At 41.9% G+C, this 16,942-nt stretch overlaps 1 protein-coding gene across 5 annotated transcripts in view; it reads right to left on the reverse strand.

Moving 5' to 3' along the window:
• The window catches only part of klhl29 (kelch like family member 29), a 225,089-nt gene that overhangs the window by 195,644 nt on the left and 12,503 nt on the right, over window positions 1-16,942 (reverse strand). For 2 of the 5 annotated variants that reach the window (XM_032543533.1, XM_032543534.1), the window contains exon 2: window positions 13,198-13,266. The exons of 1 other annotated variant lie outside the window; for it this stretch is intronic. The gene's annotated coding sequence lies outside the window, so the exon portion shown is untranslated. Of the gene's footprint in view, window positions 1-13,192; window positions 13,267-16,942 lie in introns of all 5 variants that reach the window. 2 more of the 5 variants (XM_032543535.1, XM_032543536.1) reach the window with 1 other exon arrangement.

Below are 16,942 nucleotides of genomic sequence, written 5' to 3' on the forward strand. Positions count from 1 at the left end.
TATTCTAAGTGTCTGACAATGTTATGGAAAGCATTTCTAAAGGAGGTCGAGTTTACTGTTAAGAAGTCATCCTTTTTTAAACATGAAAACATCCACAAAATTGCTTCAGCTAATGCCACCAGACTCCATGTAAATAAACAGTAATTTTAAGATTGTAAAATACAATTGATTCAAAGTCGACAGAAACAAAATAAAACTACGAAAAGCCGTTTTGGGTCCTCTTTCCACTTTCACAACTCTAGAACTCTAGTTTGGCTGAAATAAACACACAGTGTACCGATTTACATGAGAAGATACGTTGGCTCTATATATGCTAAAAGTATTGCTTTTTTAAATGGAGTCTGGTGGGTTTAGCGCTAATGACCTCAGAGCTGTTTCTGGTTAAACAGAAAGATCTTAAAGAGGTTTAAAAAAGGCTGATCTCTGTAGGGATCCTTTCCGTGAAGTTGTCAGACACTTAGAATATGCTAGCCACATCTACCCAGACACTAACACAACTGCACCTTGAGCCTGATTGAACATGTGTATTTTGAAATGAATATTAATCTGAATAATATTTACTGTGAAAGGGTCTCTTTGACGCATTCAGACGTTAGCGTAGCTTTTAATGTAATAGAGGTCTATGCTAAATCCCAGTTTATATAGAAAAAGTGTATGGTTAGCTAGCATGTTAGTAATGCTATTTAACGTTAGCCTGTTTGACAAGTTCAGTCTATAGTAAAAATTTCAGTTTTTTGTTATTTTGTCACCAATATGACTACAAACCAACAATCAGGCGGCAACTCGGCGCAGATGTTGTATGGGCAACATTATTATTATTATTATTATTATTATTATTATTATTATTATTATTATTATTATTATTATTATTATTATTATTATAATAATAATAACCTCCTTGGTTTGAGTCTGATTTCAGGTGAACTATTACATTTTGTCTACCATTTCCCCACAGCTCTCCATATAAAAATGATCAAGGACTTTGATGCTTTAAGTATTTACAAGCTCATAGCCCTGAGTTTGATGGGAGCTAGGGAACATAGAATTGCCTGAATAAGCACACAAAAAAAAGAAGGTGTTTGTGTCTTTTTATAAGAAAATAAAAACATGCCTTTTTCCTTTTTACACACTTTTGTGGGTGAAGCAACTCCTATCTACAGACTGATGATGGGAGTCAATTGCCAATGTTGAATGTGATAACTGGCAGTTTGCTGCAGACGCGCATATATATATGATACACACAGACCAATCCAGGCTCCAAAAAAGAAATGAAGCCATTTGAAAAGCAATGGAAAGATCATCCTAATGTAGTCTTATAGCCATCACTTCTAGATACCGCTGTTTATTTTCCCCTGTGAGGCTGTGGCCTTGCATGGCCAAGAAGACACCACTTAACAAGCTCAATTTCAAAGATCGGTTCAGCAGCATGCAGGGAAGCAAAGGGGGGAATTTGACTCACAAATCCAACCTTGGAGTATTCATGTCAATGTCTTCCTATCTGATTGTTTTGGCATTCACATCTGAATAGGATTGGGAGTGTGAGGCAAACACTGAGGCAGCGAGCTGCAGATGGTGCTCCAGGAAGACAGTGAGTGGGGAAAGTAGCACCACCACACACGCTTTGGCTAATCGACATGAGAGCAACACCGAGCCTGCATGCTGGCCGGGTAAAGAGTAGACAATTGGAAGCACCTGCACAATTTCCTGGATTTCTGCTCTCCACAGTCTTCTTGGTGCAAAGCTGTTGCAGTAAAACAAGATTAATTACTGTTTTGTTCTGCAAAGGATTATATTTCTCAATACCAGAGATGTAAGATTAGAAACAAAAAGTAGGACTTGCTTAGAATTTTCACAGTAATGTATCACATTACTTGACATAAAGACTTGACCTTAAGGCCAAAACACTCAAGTCTCAAGCTTTGACCAAAACATTATGGATAATTAATTAATAACACATTGTTCAAAGTCCTGAGAATTATTCACCAATATCTTCAAAGTTTTTTCTTCAATTAGTTCTTGAGAAATGTCTTAAGAAATGTGCTACTTCAGAATCATGCCAGCTTCCCTAACCGTAGAATTGTCCACACCTGTGTCAAAACCCATTGCTGTAAATTCAAAGCCCGTTTAGATAGATAAACTCGGTATTTGTAATAAAGCGAAAATTCTTATATCATCGGCAAATAAGGAAATCCAGCAATTGATTTAGTAGAAAATGTAGGCGTAAAGCAAGCAGAGAAACTGGGAATGAGAGATGTGTCTTTCTGTGTCAAACGCTTATTAGTACCAAGCCTGGATGTGGTTTTGAACAGTGATACCACAGCTTTGTGAAATCTGGGCATTATTCCCACTAATAGCAGTTCCAAAACAACAGGCCTTGTGCTACCCAGAGGGTCTGCTTCCATTCAGCTCCCAAGAACCTCCAAACCAAACAGTTTGGGTGACAGCTGGACCTTCATCTACTCTTCATAAAGGGAAGATTTCTTTGGAATCTGCGACTGTGGGCCAAAAGACACAGGATTACAGCCCGCCAAAAACTTTGCTGAACCCTCCCTGTGAGGCAAGGTAAACCGTTTGGAAGCTGTGGCTTCCAAATGCTCCAAATACCCATTTACACCTCAAGGTGTGAATGCTACATCTAGGAACCAGTTGTACATTTACGCTCAATTTCAACAATACAACTAGAGGCACAAGACGGGGTTATTGCTATCGTAATAGGTCATGGAAAGAGGGGTCTTTATGTGGAAGCAAACGGACGGCGGTGAGGCTGAAATGGTGACCTGCAGGAAGAGTCTTAAACTAATGCCTTCTCCAGCTGTTCCACCTTAGGCTTATTGTTCCACAGTGCCTCTCGCAGAAAGACAGGAGGCCGTTTGAACAGAGCCTAGGCTGAGGGCCGGGGCAGCACATCTTGGCCCTTACATGCTCCATTAAAGCAGGAGCAGGGGAAACTATGAGGTCTCGACAGTTGCTGGTTTAGAGCTGCGCCGCTGACACAATTACTAGCCCCTCGTCGTCCGTCCGTGCTATGCTACCTTGTTTAAAATGGCTGCCTGCAGCCACAACAGTTGATGTGAACAACAGAGAAGCTGCAGCCAATCACACCCCCCAGTGACGAGAACTGCTTTTTCTAACGGATCTCTCCCTTATTAAATCGGTTTGTTGTGTTCAACTGTGACAGTAGGAGTTTGGGCCCCGGTTGCTGGCCAATACTACCGCAGTATTCGTTTTAAGACGTACATAATGAGAATTCCAATTCATACTATTATTAAAAAAGTGAGAAAGGTATGAAGAAATACAAGCCACACTGGACAAATGGAGACGAAACATGCCTTAAACCAACACACACACACACACACACGCGCACACGCACACGCACACAATATTAGCATTCTCCCTGAGGCAGAAAACAGCCGGCCTGTGCTTCATCCGCAACACGCACATAATCTTCTCTCCCTCTCCCCAAGAAACACCGACTCCACTGTGCCTACTTCCTTTGGCCAGCGGAGTTTGCCAAGTAAAGTTGGAAAGGAAAATCAAGTTTCATCTCAGAAATTCTCTGTTGCTAACATACTTGAAAAAAATAAATTGTGGTGTTCGGTCTCAAATCAGTCAACTCTTGAGTTTGTTTGGAACGATAACCTGGATGCAGCTGGCTTTCCAGACTTTATTAAGCTTTAAGACAACAAGCATTGAAGTCTGTCTCAGACTTCATTGTTAAAATAGTTTCTATTAAAGCATCACTTTACAAAGAACCGGAAACAGCGGGCTGATTCTTCCTTTCTGACATGTCATTCTGCCCATCCTTGGCCAGGATAAGGATAAGGCTTTTTTAAACTGCTATTGAATAAATGGTTATGCATAAAAGTCACAGACTACAGCAAAAATAACTTTACCCAACTTAATGACAGCTGTAGTAGTTCATCCTTACTGTGTCAACTGCATTCAATGTATAGTCTTTTCTGTCTCGCTAAGCCTTGTTTTGATGAAACCACTGGGCGACTAACAGAAATGACTGATCCGACCATCTTTATCATCTAAACTAACGTAGAAAAACAGGTTTATTTGTTGCAGTTATCAATGTTAAGCCTCTCAGTTACTAAGATGTTTCGTAGTCTGACCTGAAGGTGCAAACAGCAGAGAGCTGGTAGACAAAGAAAAAGCAGATCTTGCGTCACCTGAGGGAAATATAAAAGGTTAATTCTGGCAAGCCTATTTCCTATCCCAGAATAGAGCAGGTTGCATAAATAATTATCTACTGCCGGGGTTTTTTGATTGCATTAATCCATTTCATCTCAGAACAAAAAACAACGTTTCTTTCTCGTATTCCTGCTCTATGTTTTTATTCTAATTGAGATGGCCCCGAAGGTGAAAAATAAAAAAGGCAGAGAGAGGGAGAGATCATGGAGGAGGACAGCCTCCAGTCAGCTCCAGCAGAGGGGCCTTGCTGACCTAGATCCAGGCTGAGTGGGGATGATATTAGCAAAGCAATTAAGGGAGATGACAGCCGTCAGGCAGGGTCAGACTGACAGGGATAGCAGTATGTCTCCCTGCCTCCCTCGCTCTCTCTGTTTCACTCCCTTCTGTAATGGCTATTGATTTTTCACAACCAAAACAAGAGACCCTCTCAGCCCAGAAGTGGCTGGATTGGTGGATAGAAGAAAGTGCAGCTGGCACGGGTGAGATGTAAGGGGAAAGGGGCCGCGGCTCAGAGGACGGGGACCCTGTCAGCTCTTTTGCTTGGATGTGCCGAAATCACTCCAGGCATGGCAAAAACTTAATTCCACCGAGGTGATCGAGAAGTGTAACTTCTACCTCAAAAACTTGTCAAAAAACATGTTTTTGCCATGGGGATGAAAAAAAATTATCATTTTTGGGGTAAAGTAAGGCAAACTAAACTTCTTCTGATGTGACGGCCAGACATGCAAGTTAATTTACTCTAGAAAAATTGCAATACACTTTACAAAATTCTAAGGATTTTCACTACTTTTGTTCATATGCTTATACAGTATATATGCAGAGCTCCACAGTGCACACTTCAAGTACTTAATATTCTTGATAATGCTTTGTGATTAAATAGCTTTGCATGAAGAATAACAGCCTGCATTACAGGGTTACAAATATACTGACACTGTCTGAATCTGTGGATTACTCAAAAGAAACCCAGCTCTTAGCCTGCTACCGCTTCAAGGAAAGACTCCTTTGTAGACATTACAAGTGTCCACTTCAAAAGGGTTTTTAGACAAGACAACAAGTGGCAGGAAATGTCAGTTTGCACCAGAAACACAAGCACTGGTTTAGACAGAGAAATACCATAAGGCGATATAAACAAAGGACCAGAATTTGACCGGACTTTCAGATGATGATTAAACCATTGGCCTTGATTGGCTCAGATGTAATCAGTTGGACTTGGGACATCCTATATCGCTAAATGTTGAATTCATAAATATCATCTAAAAAACCATATCTAAAAGTCCACCACTGCTTAAAACTGATAGACGAGGGGCCACGACAGACACGAATATGAGTTTTTTTAAATATTTTTTTCAAGCACAGGTGTGAGGAAAACTCATTGCCAAACCAAGCATTGTGAGAAAATAGACAACGACATATTTCCAGCAACAATCGCAGAGAAAACAAGATTATGAGAAATCTCATAAAAACATATTACAGGATGGCTGCATTAAAACACCCGACGGACCATACATCCAAATTAGATTTTCAGCAATTACAGGAGACGGCGCCACTTAAATCACCGGCCCGTACCGCTGTCACAGAGCAGCGTGCTGCATGCCTCGTTCCATCCCAGCATGCCTTGCTCCAGGCGTGCAACTTAGTGGTGTCGTGTTCGCCATGTCTGCTTTAATCTGATCTCAGTGGGTGGATGGAAGTTTGACAAAAGGCACGAGGGGGGTGTGTGGGGAACATAAGTGACATGATGAGATAAGATGGCAGAGAGAAAAAGGTTTGTGACAGACGCAAGTGAACGTATACAGGATGCTGTTACATTCCGCTGACTCAAATCAATACATTGAATAGAATCTGTAGGTGTATCAACCGACGCAACACCTGCCAGCCAACTGCACAGAGCGACGCAGTGTTTTTGATAGAGTAGAGTTACTGACGTACAGTATCTGTTTTTCTCAGCATGTATGGAAGACGGCTTCTTTTTCATCTGCTCTCCAAAGCCAAGAACAGCCGCTCATTACTCGAGTACACTCCACACAACACGCCTAGCTAGGCGCTCACTGCACACTGCACTGTTTTCCTGCTCGGGCTCCCTTTGCCACAAATTTCTGCTTCAGTCTCAAAATCAAATTTTGCGAGCAACACTTTCCTTTTTCAGTACACCAACTTGGAGGGGGAAACTGGTGTTGTGCGAGCGGCTAAGCTGTTGTCAATTTTGATTACTTCAGTAAGCAGAGGGAGTTAAAACTGAAATTAGTTTTTTGCCTGAGCGATATGCAAGGATTTTGGAAGACACTCTGGGGGCAGAGTTGAGAAAGAAAAAAAACACATGGTGCAGGAATGCAGGTTTACAAGTACGGGGTAGCCTCTGCTGAGCCCCCTGTAGAGACGCTTTGACATCTGCACTACACATGTCTATAAAAATGCATTAGGATCCTTTAAATAGTGAAAATGTGAAGCAAATGCACAACATCAAGAGGTGTGATTACTGACAAAGCCTTCTGGCTATATTAAGACCAGATAAAAGCTGAAGAACCAATCTTTATCAACATGGTTTGGCTAAATGCAGAAGTGCAAATGACCTGTCGCATGTCCGTAATCTCTCAATTACTTAGTGTCCGTATTAGCTCTTTCATCTCCGCTGGAAGACCATTCAGAGAAGTGACAGCAGCCTCTCGAGTCCCTGTGTAAGTGGAAAATGCAGTTTGTTTGTCTCTGCCCCGAGCAGAGAAAAAAAAAAAGAGAAAAAAAAATAAACTTGTGATCAGCAGTGGAAAACGCCATTAAACATCTGAGGCGTCTCATACATATGTAGAGACAGAGATATGGGCCATAATGAGCTGCACTCTGCAGATGGCCATTAAGGCTTATGTCAACATTAGGGAGATATCCAAATAAAAATTTGGCAGATGATGCTCGTAGTTAATTCAGAGAAAAATGGTCACGTGGACCCATCGACCACAGATGATAAGAAGGTGCATCTGAATTCTTTGATGATTTCGGCAGAGAACAGAGCGGGGGATGCGATTAAAAGGTTAAAAAGGAGTTTTCATATCAGGCATGGAAATGGCTTCCTTCCAAATGCATCTTGGTGAATCTGGCGGGGGCCGCAGCAGGTGGACCGTGGCTATTCACAACGGCAGCGTGTTCTTAAACTGATGTTGGACAGGAAGCCGCTGCACTGGGCAGCAGCTCCACCCAGAAGGCAAAAGGAGAGGAAATCACTTTTTTTTGTTACCAAACAGCTTGAGTCAGCTGAAAATGTTAAATGTCCGGCCAAGTTCAGCAAGTAACAAAGAGGAAGGAGCAGCAATAACTTCTTTTCTTTTTTCTTTTTTATTAAGTTCAGATATTGCATAATGCAGTGTGTAGGCGCCGTTTTATATGTGCATGGTGTCAGCATCATTGTGGAGGTTGCAATAAAATAAAAACGTTGCGTTATTGGCTTGAATGACACTTTTTCTAGCTACTGTAGAGTATGCTGTGGTGGTGGGAGCAATTTAATATAATGTTCTGCAAAGATAAGATTACCTATAACTTTGTTCCTCAAGCACACACTGTTTCATATCCATGCTCCAGTTGAGTGCTGCCCGAGACATTAAGTGAAACAATATACCTTACGTGCTGCGATAACTACTGTATCTTACAACAGCACGCCACCTAATGACCCACTCTCAGCTTTGATATATGAGTCACGCCATAACGCCTCTCCATAACCAGATACCTAGTATAAAAAGCAATGCACCATCACTTGAATGGAGGCCAAGCACAAGGGTGTAGGTATTCTTAAGTAAGACAGCTGACATGACGGACGTACTGTATGCCCTGACATGGTAAAGCCCCGCTGCTTGATATCCTCGGGCTGCAGGACAGCTTCACCAAAGGCGAAGTGAAGGTTTGGCACCCGAAGGCTCAGGCGAACCATGGCTGACGGGGTTTGGCAGATGAATGGATGGATGGATGGATGGATGGATGGACAGATATTGGAATAAAAATCAAAGCGGGGCCTTTCACAAAACAAATACAAGCTGGTAAAGCTCGTCTAACTGTTGGATTTAATGATTTTTTTCCCCCATTGCAGTAGTGTTTTTGTAAAACCCGGTATTTCTTCAGCTCATGGTTCTATAAATAACAGGCAGCTGACACTGTTAAAATCAATGTGACGCCTGTTTTCTGTTTAATTAATTTTTTTTCAATGTCACTGCTGCCTATCCTGCACTGACACTATTGAGATGCACTTTTAATTTCGGTAAGGCTTTCTGTTTGAACAAAAAAGCACACAGGGTATTATAAAAAATAAAATAAAAAAAGATTCTTTTCAGTGGAAGGCCAGGTGACGGTAATTAAAGATAGCGGGCTCTTTCATGCTGGACAGCTTATAAAGAAGCTGTAATGAATGCAATGGGCTTTTTTGTAGACTATTTACAATGTGCTATGTGAAACACTGCACAGAGGCGCTTATTCAAAAAAACAAATATATTAAAAAAAATGAGAAGTTTTATCTTTTCAGCAAAGCATGATCTGACCGTTAGACTTAAATGACTTGGAACGTAGGAGTATTGCCCTCATTTCACTTCTCCACTCTCTTGTAAGGACACTCAGTAGAGTTATGATGGGTTTATGCTGTGCGGTCCCTGGCGGCATTTTAAGGAAAAGGAGATAACACTGATAGCGTGGCTGAAAGTGCCAGCATGCCCCATTCACAGATATTAGCCTCAATGGCCTTGATAAGATGCCATGCTAAAACCCCTGCTGTGTGTGCGTGTGTGCGTCTGTGTGTGTCAGCCTCTTAGGATTCCATGCCCCTTTAACCACGGGCCGACCCCCCGCGGTGCCGAACGTCTTAATCACCCCAAGGGGCGAGCGGGAGACAATGCCTCGCCGTTTAAGTGACAAGAACATAAGCGGGTACGTGCGACAGCGTGAACCGCGGCCTGTGTTTATGCATGTGGGTTTCAGTTCCGCCTCTGTTATGGTCTGGTTACGGCATGTCAATGGGATCCCCAGTGTGCCCGACAAATAAAGAAGGGAGGATGCCATTTTTAGTATTAGGGCAGGGGCTGTGCGCTGTGAGCAGGCTTGTGGAAAGCATGACCTCGCTCCCCGCTTTCTGCGCCCCTCCTTCCGGCACACCTGACGGCAACATCAGACCTGCACCTCCTAGCGGCCAGGTCAGCGGTCCCGTCATCAGTGACATCACTTACGTGCCCAGAACTACCCACGTCATTGTCCATCTCCACAGCTAAAGCCGCTACTGCTCTGTCCAGATAGATGCCCTTCTCAGGGCTTTTTTCCCCTCCCTTGTCCCAGTGGGAGAGGACACGTGACTGGCTTAAAATTAAAAGGAGAGTGCATTTTAATACATTTATCCCCTCACAGCAGGACATTCCATTAGTAGAGGCACATGTGTGCAGAGGCACAACCTGTTATGATGAATAATTTTATTTCTTCATGATAGATAATGTAATCTTAAAATGCAAAACAAATAGAGCTATAGTAATCCCATGTTACCAAATATCAATATATTTGAAAACGCAGTTACTAATTACTAGTTATGGCTATAGGCAACATAATTAATACTAATGATAGTAGAGAAGAAGAAGAAATAAAGAGTTTAGCATGCAAATGCATTATTATTGGTTCAGAGAAAAATCTCTACTGGGCAGATTGCTGCATGTCACAGCGAATGATTTGTACACTCAATAACATTCTAATATTTTGTCCAATGAGGGTTGCAGCGGTTTCATTTCATTGTGAACAGAATATCTTTGGATTCTGGACTTTTGGTTGCAAAAGAACAACATTTGAAGACGTCCCCTTGGAGTCTGGGAAACCGGTACCTTTTTTTGTACATTTTAGACTGAACAATGAAATTGATAAATTGAGAAAGTCATCGGCCGATGAGTCAATAAAAATAATCATTACTTGCAGCTCTAGTAAAGTGGAAACTAGTGGCTGGATTGAGACCCGGCCACTAGTTGGACCTTGAGAATTGTAGTTTGACAAAACAACATAAAATCAATGTCCACTTACTAGCTTTCGACAGCATCTCATGGTCTTCATCAGCCAAACGAATGGCCAGATTTGCACAAATTGTGCTATGAATACTCATGGTTCCCACAGTTCCCCAGTTACAGCTATCAAAAAAGATAAAGAACACCCCCCCCCCCACCCCCATTTTGTCTTGGTTATATGGCATGCCCTGCCACTGCACCCATTGTTCCAGAGAGCGCCCAAACAGGTGCTTAACAAAATGGCTGCAGATAGAAATATGAGAGCTGCAAAGCACATATAAAATGAATAATAAAGTCATAAAAATGCTCCGTCCAAAGTCAAAGTTAGTGCTGCGGACCAGCATAAAACTTCTTGTTTGGCTACAACAAAGGTGACCACTCGGTTACATTATTATTATTAGTAGTATTATAATTCACTGACGAGAAGGAGTCGCTGCACACGTCTCACTATCATTTACTGCACTCCTCAACAGAAGAGATGTCGCTTTCTCTCCCTCTCTCTTTTATCACCCCCCCCCCCAACTAGTGCATCAGGTAGGCTGCCAGCTGATGGCACCTCTGTCTGAGTGGGTCTGCGTGCTACCAGGAGACCTCTTTTCCTCCTCGCAGAAGCTTGTCATCTATCATTAGTGGAGGAGGCCTTGAGAATGATTCCGGCAGACAGCGCCGGCGTACCGTCGGGGGGGCCCAACGTAAACGGCACACTGCTGGGCAAACAACGGTGATGATGACCATTACTTTTCCAAGGTATGAGCCGTGAAAAAAAAAAAAAAAACTATTGTGTCGTGTTCCAACTTAAAATTGGAACACAGGCTTGGCAGGCAGCGGGGTATTTTGGATCATTTGATTTTTGTCATTTTTTTTATACTGAACTGATTATTATTCTCTCTTCTTGTTCTCACACTCTGCTGCATCGATTCAGGGCACATTCACACCACGAATGTCTGAAGTGGTTTGAAAACGCTGGATCACTCTCTTTTTAGTTAAAATGAGAACAAAAGCATTCAAAACCTGGCTCTGCGACAAATAACCCCGCCACGGCGGCGTGGAAATGCACGTCTGTGCCCTGCTCTAAGTAAAATGTGGCGCAGTATGTTTGGAGTACGAACAGTCAGACCAACTAATGGAAAACCCCCAAACCACTCTAAGCTTTATGGGTATACGGAGACTGATGGAGACACCTTATAGCCGGCGGTGGTAACCACAGGCCATAAGATATTCCCACAGACATTTTACATTAGCGAGTAGATGGGTTGAATGCAGAGTTTCAAATAGTGGACCTTAAAAAGTTTAAAACACCTTTCTTGTGATATTTACAACAGAATCTGAGCCATTACATGCTGTAGTCACTTCGTTATAAATCAGCTGAAACTCTCCATAATGGATTTATTATAATACAGAGCAGCGTTTCAAGACCAAAATAATAACTTGGAACCTATCATTTAAGCTCATAGTACATTTGAGTTTCACATTTTTTGTGTGGATTTTGTGTTGCATTACTGTTAAAGTGGGATTCGTTTGTGGATACTCAACTTGCAGGCTACGTGTAGGGGTATGTTAAAAAACTAGTTTATATGAAAAGGGATTACGGCCGTTCGACGGCCACACTTAAGGTCAGCGTGAAAAGCTTTTGGTAATTGAAAACAACAACATGCGGTAATCACTTAAATATGGGAATAGCAACTTTAAGAAAAGGAAAGCACATAGTTGCGTTCGGGTGCACACAAAAAGTGCCATAATTAGATGTGTAAAAAAAATGGAAAAAAGACGACATGAGAGAGGTTGCCCCATGCACCTGGCCCATCTCGGATTGGGTGTGCGTGCTGGGTTGTTGTTGTCACCTGGGGCCTTAATAGCCGAGGTAAAGACAGCCTGGTGCAAAGGCCTGTTGTTATGCTGTGTGCTCCTCATCAACTCGTACACGTCATAAACCAATTTTACCACAAGAATTTGCACTTGAAGTGGTAAAGAAACTATTTAGGCTTTGTGAGTTTTGTTATTTCACTTCAACACATGCGACGGACTACAGCATCACACAGAACGTGACTGCTATGGTTCAGACTGGATAACACAAGGTGCTGCAGGTGTGGCCGCAGGTGAGGTTTTCAGAATGTATGCAGCACTACAGTTCATTTGCCAAACGGTGAGAGCTGGGCACAGCATGGACCACCACAGCTTTGGAGCACATAGGCCACGGCATACACACAAACCAAGCAGCACACACTGATTTTACACGTGAAGCCCCCCCAGTGAGGGTTTAACCCCAGCAAAGAGCGCACATTATGAGTCCTGCTCGTCAGTGATGCACTGACCCAGGACGGGCACCCACACATACCCCAACTCCCTCCCGCGCCCATGTGCCTGTGGCACCCGCGCCTGGTCACCTCGCTCATGGATCAAAAGGCAGTGTGTCGTTCTAATCAGCCCTCACAGTGGGCAACCCCATTAATTCAATTCTATTTCATCAGCGGTGAGCAGACCCCGAGAGGGGTCGGTACATTCCTGGGGTCCTGTGGTCCAGGAGTAATCCTATCTCTTAATGACCCGAGATCAGGCTCTAACCTCATAATGGCTCGGAGGCCCGTTTGGTTTGCGCACGCTGACAGAATTGCGAGGACTTAGCGGGAGAAGAAACAAAGACAGACATAGCTAATTTTCAGGACGCGGCAGGGAAGTCAAGCAGAATTAATGACGCCATATATCAAATAATACCAGACGATCAACCCCCCGCTAAACCAGGCCGACACCACAGAACATGTACACTCACGCACAAATCAGCTATTTTAAAAAGGATCAAGAACTGTTAAGACTGAAAAAGTGGAATTTGTCAGATTATACTAAAGTACAGTTTATAATTCTTTTGATAAACATAACAAAATAGTTTATGTGCAAACTGAGTCATTTTTTTAAATTTTGTATCACGATGTGTGGTTTGCCTGTGGCACAGGAAAATGCCTACTGGGACCTAACATAATGAGCTTTTTATGTCTTACCGTACCTTTGGTCTCTGGTGGATGGGGATGCTCATCACAGACAAATTAGATCTTTTGAGTATTGCCGTCTTCACCTGCAGAAACAATAACAGTTGGTGAATATGGTGAGGCTTTAAAAACACAAATGAAATGAAAACGTCTATAAATCTGGCCCTAATATTCTTGCGCTCGCCATCTGTTAATGAACTAGGAAGGAGAAAAAAAAGAAATCTGGCTTCCCTTCACTCAAAAGAGCAACCCATTTAAGTGTGGAACAATCTGCATCAAGAGATGTATCGGCGTAATCTTTGGTCTGGAGAACAGAACGAGGACTCCACGGGGACATGTGCTACGGCGAGGGACCTATCAATACTTCTTCAACTGTCCTCAGAGCACATCAGGGGTTAACGTGGGATTATTCGGCAGCGGAAAAGGTCAAACTCAAGGCCTTAGGTTGCGGCGGGGAAGATTCCCAGGAATTGGTAGCAAATGAATCCCTGAGTGAAAATGAGAGAAAGAAATACTACAATTACATGCAAAAGGAACGCTCTCCTCTTTTTAAGATGACGACAAAGGAAAGGGTCCGCATGGGAGATGACACTTCAAAGGCCCTCATTGTCGAACCCAACAACAGCACTGGTGTTCGTAAAAAGAAAGAAAAAATGAGCGATCATGAGACTCCTCGGCGGTGGCAGCCTTTGGAAGTCACCCCATCTCGCGCTCTGTGTGCATCTGTCTGAGTATGAAAGAGTCTTGTTCGGAATCAGTGTACAAGGGCTTTTTTTGTAAAAAGAAAAAGAAACAAAAGAAAAAGAACCCTGGTAGACCTCCGTCCTTTCTGACTTTAAATTATGACTTTATCACAGGGAATGAAAGACATAGATCAATGTGGCAAACGAAAGCAGTGAGTCTTTAGTCGGAATCATTTCCCATTGATGTGGGATTTCTACTGCAGATAATGACCGGGGGAACATTCCCGTTTTGGTTCCCTCACAATCAAAGAACAAGGGGCTTTCTTGCTAGACCTAACAGTCGTACAGAGGACACAACTTCCCTCTCGAGAGCAGACTCCGAAAACCAGAATGCAATGCAGCCATGTTGAACTTTAACCCTCCTGTTGTCCTCGGGTTAAATTTGACCCCTTTAAGAAATGGTTATATCCGAAATATGGGTTTCTTTTTAATCAAATTACCAGAAGAAAAAAAAAGGATTGGATTCCATACAACGCTCTTTGCAAATACATTTGATCACTTTCAATGTTCTGATCTTAACTATTGTAATTTCTGCTTTTTTAACTCAGATATTAGGTATAATTCTATATAAATGAGGGTTATTGACCATGAATTCCAAAAAGTAGTGTAAAACTAGTAAGGTTGTGTTATTGAAAACTAAAAAAAAAGCCTGGTCAATTTTTGCCCTGCCACACAACACAGTTTTTACTTGCATTTTTTTAAATATGTGACGTCCATGTGTGTGTGTGTGTGTTTTGTGGTGAATAAGAAGATGAAGTGCTACCTAAAAGAAATAAGAGGAGAAATCAGACCAATCACAACAGCTGGTCGGTCTGATGTCATGCTGCCTGAGCTCATTGATATTCATGAGCTAGGAAAAGGATGCTGATAGCCAGGCTCTCATTGGATAGCTGTTACCCAATCAAAGTCAAGCAGCTTAAATCTATGAATATTAATAAGAAATGGCATAAATTGAGCTGAGTGTTCCTGCAGGCTTTCTATAGCACACTAGAGCCCGACCAATACAGGATTTTTAAGGCTGATACCGATATGAATATTTGGTCATTTAAAAATCCGATATGCAATACATCATGGGTCTCAAACTCGCGGCCCGGGGGCCAATTGCGGCCCGCGGGATGATATTTTGTGGCCCCCTACTTGACATCAAGTAAGTGTTAGTGCGGCCCCGCGTTCTGAAACTTTTTCTCATTGCGCTTGTCACTTATGGGCTACCGTAGTAGTCTCCTGACAGCGGCGTAACGGTTGTCAAGCTAGCTAAGTACTCTTTGCGGCAAATGTCTGAGGTTTTACAATGTGATGTCTGTTGTTTGTGAAATTCACCAACCATATCAGATCTAGGGCTTAAAGCACCAGCAGTTCCGCCCCTGTTTGGAGGAAATAGAGTTTTTTTTTTTGAATACTTGATGCGGCCATCCAAACCAGACTCTACTTCCAGCGGCCCCCAAGTAAGTTGAGTTTGAGACCCCTGCAATACATACTGTATTTAAGAAAATAAATTAAAACAAATCCATAAATGCATTACAAAACAAACAGATTTCCCTAATATTAGTTATTTGCAGTTATTTATAAGTTCTCACTAAAATAATAATAATGAAGTTCTAATAATAAAGTGTATAAAACTACAAACTTAAGATATGAAACTTAAAGTCCTTTGAACAAAAACACATTACCAAAAAATTATAATAAATAAATAAAAACAGTGTTGCCAACAGCAACCCAGGACACTCTTGTAAAATAGATTTTTAATATCAATGAATTTTTTTATCCTGGTTAAATAAAAGATTTGAATGAATGAAAACAGGGACGTTGTAGAGCGTCCTCTGGTGGACAAACTATGCAACGCCAACAACAGGGTTGACAATCCGTTTTTTTATTTTTTAAACATTTATCAGAATCATTGGTCATAAATGATTCTGATGAATGAATTAAAAAAAAAAGAAAGAAAAAAAAAAAAATCTGCCATTACAAATGCCGATACCGATAGATCGGGAAATACCTAATATCGGCTGATAATATCAGCCTTCCGATACACCGGCCGGCTCTATGCCACAGTAGAATGGCTTGTAACAAGGTGACCAAGGCATTACTTCCACACAAAAAAAAATGTTACAAAGTCCGTGGTAGCACTTCAGACACTTCAGACCACAAAGTAATGGAATAGGTGTGGCGGGGCACCTTTAAAGGCGTGAATCCTCCACTAAGGTTACTGCCTTCTCTCTCGCCCTACACTGAAAGCCTGCAGCGTAAAGTCCCCAACATGTGCATGTTCGCTCTCTCGATGGGTGCTCAAAAGTAATTCTGGGAAATGTAGGCAACTTTTTACTGAATTAGACGTAGATGAGGCAGCTTCAGGAGGAACAAAAAAAGTCAATTGGAGCCACTTCTTTACAATAAAAACACTCAGTATTCACAATTTGATGAAATGCAGCAATCTGACATAATCCAAGGTTGGACTTGTTTTCTTTTTAAACTCCAAATGTATAACTGGATAAAGTCTTGGAGCAAGGCCCTAACTTTAAACTTAAAGTAAATGAAGTCAATTTATTTGTTCCAAACCTTAAAATAGGCCGGCAAAAATAAATTTCAAAAACACAAACAACTGAAAAACTTGAAGTAGCTGCTCTCCTTCAAAATAACTACACTGACAAAAGACAGTTCTCAGCAGGGGCTGCAGAGTCGCACCATATGTCTCGAGGCAAAGCACTCTGGGAAACCTTTGCAAAAAAAGTCAACGGTTATTCAACGCTCATTCATCATGTTTTGCTGACTCCACTTCCAAGTCACACACATCACGTCAGACTTAATAGTCTGAAGAACAGGATTTTGACTGCATTTTTCCTTTTAAGATGAAAAACGGTGGGAGAAACGGCATGTTTCTTTTTATTAAAAAAAGTCGGATTTCCATTGTGATGATTGTGCAAGAACGGAAACAGCTAGCTTGCCAAATCTTCCTCGAGAGGATGATAAAAGACAGTAGCTCGCTGATATAAAACCAATTCTTTCCACCATCAGTTTATGG

Source organism: Etheostoma spectabile, chromosome 18 (assembly GCF_008692095.1).
Source record: "Etheostoma spectabile isolate EspeVRDwgs_2016 chromosome 18, UIUC_Espe_1.0, whole genome shotgun sequence".
Lineage (NCBI taxonomy): Eukaryota > Metazoa > Chordata > Actinopteri > Perciformes > Percidae > Etheostoma > Etheostoma spectabile.